This window comes from Canis lupus, chromosome 9 (assembly GCF_003254725.2).
Source record: "Canis lupus dingo isolate Sandy chromosome 9, ASM325472v2, whole genome shotgun sequence".
Taxonomy (NCBI): Eukaryota; Metazoa; Chordata; class Mammalia; order Carnivora; family Canidae; genus Canis; species Canis lupus.
Window position 1 is genome coordinate 52,366,108 of NC_064251.1, and position 9,723 is coordinate 52,375,830.

Here is a 9,723-nt window from a genome sequence, read left to right on the forward strand (position 1 = left end):
TGACCCACTGCAGCCCTGTGGCCATGACTGAGGCTCCATCTCCTAATCGCCCACCCTCTGTGCCAGCACTGGACCTGCTCAGCCCTGCTGGCTGCACTTCGTCCCCAGGACTCCAGCGTGGCCTGAGCGACCTTGTGCGTAACCGATCTGGAAGCCAGCACGCGAACACCCGTGGTCCCCACGTCCCATTGGCACTAGCGCCTCCTCTTCCTGTCCCTGACTCCAGGGCCAGGGTGAGCCTCACTCCCCAGGAAGGCAGCAGCCTCCTCTGCAGGACCTGTAGTGTCACTGGCTTCTGGGGGACAGCACCAAGTCCCTGAGGGCTCCACCTGCCCACCGCCCATCCACTTCCCAGGCTGACCACGAGCCGTGGACACACACAGCACCCCGAGTAGTGGGGCAGAGCCACGCACATACCTCAGGCAAGGAACTAAAGCAAGAGCCACAAAGACCATCAACACAATAGATACTATTTTAACATAAGACATTTTAAGTCAAAATTAATGCCAAAAAATCCATGAATAAATATCAAAATCTTCAAATAAAGACGGATCAGTGACAGTCGGGACCGTGGCTGGGATGAGCCCTGTGAGATCCCAAAGGAAACGTGAAACCATGGGAACAGGTGAGCCTCCCGACACCCAGGAGAGCTGCCCCACGACAGCCGCATCCGGCCGACGAGCCAGAATCTCACCCTGGGGCCTCCGTCCTGTCCTGGAACCAGCTGCTACGGGATGCACACGCCACAGCATCACTTACAGTCAGCCCTAAATGCTCCTGGGGTGGAGGCCCCGGCCCCGCCCGCCGTGCCCGGCCTGTCCTCCCGCGCCCCGCGGCGATGAGGCTGGCAGTGCATCTAATGAGGAGGGGAGGAAGGAGGCTAGCTGCTGTGGGGCGGATTGATGGGCTTAATTTAATTTATTAATCAGCTGAAAGCCATGCAAGGACAGCTTCCATGGAAGCCCGTGTGCAGCGTGGGTCTGCCAGTTGAGCTGCTAATATAAATTTGCTCAGCTGTGACAGACACAGGGCCGCTCTGGCTGAGAGGAAAAATAAACGCCTGGCCCGTCATTTTCTTGCCGACAGAGCTAAATGCTCTCTGGGGCCTGCCTGAGGCAACAGGCAGCAGGCCACAGCCTTCCCGAGGCTGAGCAGTGGGCTGGAGCCCGACCTGAATTTGAATCCAGCTCTGTGGGGGCCGCATGACTTTGGGCTTGGGCTCAGGGCTGCAGCTCCCTCACCTCAGGTGGGAAGGGACCCCGGCCCCCTGCGAGTGCTGGGGAGGAAGGGAGGAAGGGCTTTGGGGGCTGGGGATCCGTGTGGCTGGAGCACACGGCCAGGGCACGTGGCGAAGCTTGGGGAAGCCTGGGCCTCCAAGCAGGTGGCCCAGTCCAGAAGGAGAGAGCCCTGGGAGCCCTCAGAGCAGGTGGCTTTGTCTCAAGGCCAAGAGGGAAGCCAGGGCAGGCGGTGTAGGGGGTGAGAGGCGCTAATCCAGGTGGGAGACGGTACAAGCTTGGAATGGACAGGGGCTTCTCCAGGTTGAACAGATGTGAGCCATCCCCAGGCTCAGCTGGAAATGAGGAGCCGCTCCCCGAGGACGCGGGACTTGGCTGGGGCAGAACCTGAGCTCCACACCCTCCTTTGCCCCCACATGCAATTTTAAAAGGTGACCAGGCATATATCTGACCAAAGACTCGTACCCATGTGATATGAAGAGCTTGCACAACTTTGTAAGAAAAAAAGACAAATAACCCAGCCGTAAAACAGGCAGAGGACCCAAAGAATCATTCCTCCAGAGAAGACACTCGAGTGACCAACACGCACACAAAAAGCAGCTCCACATCCCTGGTAGTCAGGAAAATGCAGATCGAAAGCAAGTGAGATACCACCAGGCTGGCAGGCATCAAAGTGACAGGTACTGGAGTTGGCAGGTTCATGGGGGACTGGAGCCCTCCTTCGTTGCTGGCGGGAATGTAAAATGGTGCAGACACCGCGATGAACAGAGTGGCGGTTCCTTAAAAAGTTAGGTGCGGAGTCACCACTGGCTTCAGCAGCCCCACTTCTCAGGGTCTGTCAAGAGAAGCGAAAACATCCCGTGCACGTGCTCACAGCAGCAGCGTCCTCAGGAGCTAAAGGGTGGAATCAACCCACAGGTCTGCCAGTAGCTGAACACACGCAAATCGTAGTCTAGGCATAGGATGAGATGTTTTTCAGCCTTCGGGAGGAGCCACGGGGAGCCACGGGCAGCCACACGCTGCCACACGGACGCGTTGAGTTATGAATGAATGTGTGCATTGATTTCTAGTTTATTAGTATTGAGTCACCTCCGTCTCTCCCGGTTGTTGTGGACGGGGTCAGGACTCTTGGCTTCGGCCCCAGCTCTGACGCCGACCGCAGGCCCAGGCCCAGGGCTGCAGTCATGACGGCCACTGACCCCACGTGGGTGTGATGATCTCCCAGCACAGATGCCGGGAGAATCTCGGTGTTGGGATGGTGGTGACAGTGCGGGCCCTCTTGAGTCTCCGCTTGAGACCCGAGGAAGGGCAGGGAGGGCAGAGACCCAGGGAGGGTCAGGGAGGGCAGAGGGCAGCGTGCTCTAGGCTGAGTCCCAGGAGGGCACCGGTAGATGGCTGGCTGGCCTCTGGCACTGGACGAGGGGGAACACAACACCACGTGCCTGTGCCCCACCGTGCCTGTGGTCACTGTTCCTGTCTCTGCAAGAAGATGGGAACATTCTGGAACCTTAATGAAAGAGGATGGGGACACAGCCCCTCTGGGGAAGAGCTTCCTTCCAAGACATTGGGTTGAGAGGATGGATACCGGGAGGCAGCTTGGACTCCTGGCCCCCGCCTTGGGTGCACCCGGCGGGTCAGCTCATCCCCACCCGACTCTGGAGGAAGCGGGGCCCCCGGGTGCAGGCGCAGCAGTGGGGGGCCAGCGGGCTGCTCCTGGCCTGACCCCGAGACCTCCAGCCCACTGTGGGGCCAGAGGCCATCAGCAAGGCCGGCGTCAGCGCAGGCATCGGGAGCCCCCTGGGATCTCTTGGCGGCCTCCAGCAAACCCCAGTTGGACAAAGCTTATTTATGTTTGTTTTTCTCTTTCCGCTGGTTTCTGTCAGCGCTGGTGATAGATGGGTACATGCTGATGGATTTCCAATCTGCTGCCCATAAAAAGACTGTATTCTGACTACTTGAGTGCTTTGTGTCGAGTGTGCAGACCTGGTGTGATCATTACTGAATAAACGTCTACAGCCCTGCGAGGGGGCACCCCCTGGGCCCGGGAGGCCCCGGCGGCAGCAGGAGGTGAACTCGGGGAGCTGGGCCAAGGAGGAGTGGCCTTTCTGGGTCATCAGAGCGTGTGCTGTCTTTCCATGAGGCAAAGTCCCTGTCCTGCCTCAGGACCCGCATCCCCTCTCTGGGGACCAACACCCCCCTGTCTTTCCCAGCTTTCTGGCCTTGGAATGAGATGGGAGCTGGGCAAGAGGGGGCAGCCATGGGAGAGACATGCCAGTGTGTCCCCACCTCTGCCTGGTGGACACCAGGATTCTCAGCAGCCATGACGGAGGCCCTGTTCCTCCATGAAGTGACATACGGCCAGCTCTGCTCTGGCAGCGAGGTCCCGAATATTGCCCGAGGGTGATCCTCACTCAGCCCCTCGGGACCGTGCCCCTCCCCAGGCCTGGCTACAGTGGGAACGGCCAGGAGGGACACTGCACACACACAACACACACGCGCATATACATGTGCACACTGATACCTACACGCACACACACACAGACATATGTGCACACACAGACACACACATGTGCCGGGTGCCACCTGAGGCAGGGTCGCTGGATGCCAGCTGACCTCGCCCACTAGACACAGGGCCTGGCTGGGGAGCCAAGCTTGAGGCCACACATAGGACACCTCCAGGCTGAGGGCTGCACGGTGACGGTCCCACGTGGCCAACTCTAAAGGACCCGGAGGAGAAAGAGCTCATTTTGGCAGAGCAGCCAGGCATGGAGGCAGGCACCCCAGAGGGAAGGCCCAAATGGGCTTCCCTGGGGGTCCTGAATCCTGAGAGGACAGAGCAGGGAACAGGCCAGGGGCTCAAGCTGGGGGCCAGGGCCACGCCGTGGTGCCAGAGTGAGGCCAGGGGACAGACCCCCTGACCACGGGCCGTGCAGAGGCCGGGGCACTTCAGCACCTTGCTCCACCTCTCCGAGCCTCATTTCCTCACTGGGAAGTGCAGAGCACACACGTAAAAAAGGAGAAATGATCGTGATGGCGATGGTCCACTATCCTGAGCTGACAGGCCCTGGGCTAGCGCACCACCCATGCTGTGTGCCTTAATCCTCTCAACAGGCGGAGAGGTGGGTAGGCATCAGGATGGTCCTCATTTGAGGACCAGATGAGAAAACAGGTACAGAGAGGTTAAAGAAATTTCCCAAGACCACACAGCCATGCTGGGCTGGGCCAGGGCTCAAACCCTCACAGGAGGATCCAGTCATTTGTAAGACTGTAAAGTTCCTGGAGCCAATAAATGTGCAAACGGGGACAGAAGGGCTTTGCAAACACCCGGCTGCCACTGAGAGGGGAAGAATTGCCTCTCCCTGTGCTCAGAGCCCTTGGAGTCCCCTGAGGCTCCAATTCCTCCAAGCCTCCCTCTGGGCATCGCCTCCCACCTAACTTCCTCCAATGATCCAAATCTCCAGTATTTGTTTGCAGCTCAAGGAAGTGCCCAGAGCAACAGATGACTGAGCCTGCGGACTGTGGGTCCAGCTCTCCCCCCGGCCATGTCTGCGCCCCTGTCCACGTCTACACCCCCAGCTACATCTACACCATCAACCCAGCACCTCAGTTCCACCCACCGAGCCCCGAGGCCAGCCGCCCCCTCCCCAGCAGCTGCCTGCAAGCCCACAGGTTTTGTGTTTCCACATGCTGCAGAGTATCTCCCACCCCCCGATGGCGTACAGATACCTGTATATGTGCGCATGGTAATCACACCAGCGGGTGCACGTACGCATGTCTGTCTTTAAACCTCATAAACTGTTCCTCTGATCTAATCTGGAATAAATCATCCCTAATGAAGTGGTAGGTTTGCCTTCGGACCCTTTCAATCCCACCAACGTCTCCACCAACAGCAAGGTGCTGATGTGCAGGCTCCACACATCAGCGTTGTAAGCAGGCCGCTCAGGTGTTTAATGCCAACGGGGAGAAAGATCCACTTCTAAGATGGTGTGCGAGCGCGGGTCTGCGCATCCTGAGGGGGTAGGTTGAGCCCTGTGGCTCTGTTCTGGGCGGTTCTCTTCACTGTAGGCAGGAGCCCTTCTCGTGGGGAGGCTGGGTCCGGGCAGCCCTTGGCCTCTGTGGATCTTTTAAACATTCACACTGATACCTGTGGTCCCCACAGGAGCCCCGACTTTCACATCACCGATGGACACTCCCCTGTCCTGTTTCCCATACCTGTGGAGCCTGGGCCTGGCCCCCCGACTCCCGGGGAAAGAGGGTCCATTTTGTGCCAGCTTCACCAGAAGCATCAGAAGACGTGGTCGTCCCAACAGGAGGTCCCTGGATGGACACCAGCAGATTCATCAGGACCGGGCGGTTATGCAGGGTAACAGGCAACCCCGGACATCTCGTGGCCTACTACCCAGCTTGGCTTCTGGCCTGAGTCCGCTGTGGCCAGCGGCTGTTGGGGCAGCTCCTCCCAGGCTGAGACCCAGAAGCCTAGTCTGTGTCCCTCTGCAGCCTAAGAGCAGCCGGGAGCAGTGAGTGTGACCCCAGTGGCAGTGGGGGTGGCCTTGGGCCCGGCAAGCTCTCTGTGTGGGTTTCCTCATCTGTAAAATGGGGATGTGATCGCAACTAGTTCAGGCTTGTACCAAGGAATAAATCAGATTAATGTACAGACAGCACATGGGTGAGTAGGCGTGGCATGTGTCCTGGAAGGCTTGTTACTATTATTACCAGCATTCCGGGCCATTCAGCTGCTCCCACCAGATGAGGCTCACACTCGAGGCATTTTCTGGAGCAAAGATTGCACATTTTTCTCCTCCAAGATCTCAGCCACGTGGAAGGGTAAGAGCTACACTCCAAACCTGAGTTTCATGTGACTCTGGGCAGGTGGAAGCTTCCAGAATTTCTAGGTAGCCTGCTCAGGCGGTCTTGAGGTAGCGGGCTATGACACAGCTTCAGCCCCTGCAGCATTCAGGACATGGACCTTTCCTCGGCCAGAGGGCAGGCGGCTGGGCCGTCCCAGGGAGCAGATTCTCTGGTTGCTGGCCCGGGTGCAACGAGGACAGAGCACAGTGTGGCCCAGCCTTGCTTTGGCCTATGGGCAGGGGTTCAACTCCATGAGCCCCAGCCACCTCGGGCAATTCTTTAAGGCCCAAGCCCCAGGAAGAGGAGAGAGGGGAGGGGCCAAGGCGGGAGCCAGACTTGTGAGTCTCCCTAGCCCCGGGACCAGCACTGCTCAAGACCTTCTTCTTGCCATGTCTGTGATGTCTAACATGGCAGGAGAGCTGGGCAGCTCAAGGTCACACCTGGGCCCCTGTGGTCAGACAGTGACCTCAGGCTGGGCGGGGGGGGGGGGGAGAGGAGGCAATGACACCTGGCCCCCGGCCACCAGCAAGGAAACTGGCAGAGCCAGGCATCAGCACACTCCTTCTCTTGAACACAGTCGTGAGTGATCCCATCAGACCCCGTCCCTCTGAGCTCTGTGGCCAGCTTGTTAAAACTTAGGTCAGGGGGGATCCCTGCGTGGCTCAGCGGTTTAGTGCCGGCCTTTGGAGTCCCGGGATCGAGTCCCCCATCGGGCTCCCGGCATGGAGCCTGCTTCTCCCTCTGCCTGTGTCTCTGCCTCTCTCTCTCTCCGTCTCTCTATCTCTCTATCATGAATAAATAAATAAATCTTTTAAAACAATAAAGGAAAGCCTTAGAAGCACAATAAAACAAAATTTAAAAAAAAAAAAAAAAACCTTAGGTCAGGGCTGGGTCGGTGGTGCTGTCTCTGGAGCCCAGAAGGTGTGCTCAGGGAAAGCAGTGCTGGGAAAATCTGTACATGATCCTCCTTCATCTGTGAAGAGGAGCTCACTCTCCAGGGGTGGGGAAGACATCCTCCAGGACATGAGTGTCCCTAGTGACGCCAGGATGTCGGAACTTCCCACGCTGAGGAGGGAAGGGGTGGGTCTCACCCATGGCTGCACACCATCACCTCGCATGGGGGATGCACACAGTAGGCACTTGTATGTGTCTCCGAGGGTCACTGTGACAGAGCACGGGAGGCTGGGACTGACACAACAGGAAGGCACTACATGAGTCCTGGGTGCTAGAGGCCCGAGATTGAGGTGTCTGTCTATGGGGTGGCACCTTCAGAGGCCTCCAAAGGCACTGTGGATGGCGTCTTCTCCCTGTGTCTCCACACAGTCTTCCTATATTATGTCTGTGTCTCACTCTCCTCTTCTTTTAAGGACACCAATCCCATTATATCAGAATTCACTCTAATGACCTCATTTTAATTGAATCTCCTCTTTGAAGACCCCATCTACGAATAGAGTCACACTCCCAGCTTCTGGGGGTTAGGAGGCAACATAGGAATTTCAGAGGGGTGGCATTCAGTCCATAACAGCACTCAATAAATTTCTGTTGAGATAGCGATGATGATGGTAATGATGATGATGAAGAACAATCCATATATGCCTGATCCAGGGATGAGCACCTTCAATACCTCATTTACTTGTCTCACCAAGTCTTGAAGAGGCTTTTCCAGGCATAGAAACCAAAGCTCAGAGAGGATCAAGAACTTACCAAGGTCACTGGCCAGCTGCCAAAGCCAAGACAAACCCACTGCAATGCCAGGCTCTTATCTACCATGCCAGGTGCTGACATGCTGGGATGCCTCCAAAAATAATAATAACTCAAGCACCCTACATGCTACAATGGCCAAGTGCTGTTCCAAGTCTTTTATAGACTTGGCGCTATTTCATCTACCTTCATGACAATTGTGTGAGCTGGGTATCCTTGTTCCTTTTTCACAAATGACATAATTAAGGCCAGAGAGGAAGTGGTTTGACTAGTTGCTTAAAGGAGGTTTCAATGGATGGATGGACAGATGGACGGTGGTTGGATGCGTGGATAGACAGATGGATGGATGGGCAGATCGGGGGAAAGTGGATGGATAGGTAGATGGATGATGGGGGGTTGGATGGACGAGAGGATGGACAGATGGATGATGGGTGGATGAATAGGTAGATGGTTGAATGGGTGGATGGACAAGTGGATGATGAGTGGATGGGTGGATGGACAGATGGATGGATGGATAGTGGGTGGATGGGTGGATGGGTGCATGAATGGAAAGGTGATTGGCTGGGTGGATGGATGGATGGACAAGTGCTCAATCAAGATCCATATCCTAGCCACAAAGAATGGTAGGGAAGGCCTAGTGAGGTGAGGGTGATAGCACCAGTGACCAACTGGTAACTATCCCTGGATCAAGGGTTCTGGTTCAGCAGGTCCACCCTGACAGGGCATGATTAGCAATGATGCAATTGTAAAGCAGCCAAAGATCAATAATTTCCATGAAATATGTAAATATCTGGGCAAGTGCCAAGCTGCCATTTAAGTGTCTTGGAAGAAAGAGCTCTTACATGGTCACCAGGGAGTCCAGTTCCTAGCCAGACAAATGGCAGCAATGAGACTGCTGTGGGTCACGTTCACCTGCCCAAGAGCCTGGCTCAGCACTTACTGTGCTTGAGGCACAAGGTCGTTTCCATAGAAGCAGAAGACGTCTCTGAGCCTGGGGGTTTGACTTGCCAACTACCAGTCTATCTGTCGAAGGAGGCCTCCTGGAGGCTTCAAATAGCCGCAAGTAGCCGGACTGAAATGCACACAAAGTCACTGGTGTGATGGTGGCAGGACCCAGGTCTTCCATGTTCCCGGGACCCGTGTGTCTGGGGGGCTGGCTGGCGGGGAGGAGGCCCAGGACCTGGAGAAGCTGGTAGTCCAGGAGGACCCCAGGTTCCTACACCTCAGCTCTCAGAACTCCAAGGGCGTCCCCGACCCATCTGGGAGGGCCCTGGTCTAGGTCTGGAGGGTGAGCCAGAGCTGGCTGAGAGTCAAGAGTGGGGAGCATCCAGGATAGAGGCTGCAGCAAAAGCCAAAAGAGGGGAAGGCCCACGTGGAAACCAGAGGGCCCTCATTCCTCCCCCAGAACCTTCCATACCTGTAAGGCCAACAACTTCCAGACACATGTTCACACTACCCAGGCAGGGACACAATCATCCAGACTTGGGGTGGAAGGGTGGTCAACCCAGCCAGCACCTTGCCTCCCTGGGCTCACAATCCCATCAGCAGAAGCCATAGGAATCTCCAGGTCTCCTCCCCACCCAGCCTTTCCTAGCTGGGCCACCACTGCGCACAACCTAGGCCACACCAATGATGCTACATCTCAGCAGACGGTGATCACTAGAGAAGCGCAGTGTGCAACTTGCACAGCCATACATGGAAACCCTGAGATGAGCTGTGTCCCAGCTCCCGCAGCAACCCCTGGTTGAGAAGCCCCTCCCCAGGCCCTTCGGCCACTCCAGCAGGTTCAGGCACCGTCTTCAACCTCCAACGATGCTCTGGGGACGGGCAAGCACGCCAACATCCAGGAACACAGCCTGGTCCACTCTGGTGTTGTTTAGGAAAGTAAAAACTGGAAACAGCCTCACCTTTGGCCACAAAAGACAGTTCGTGTGAACGA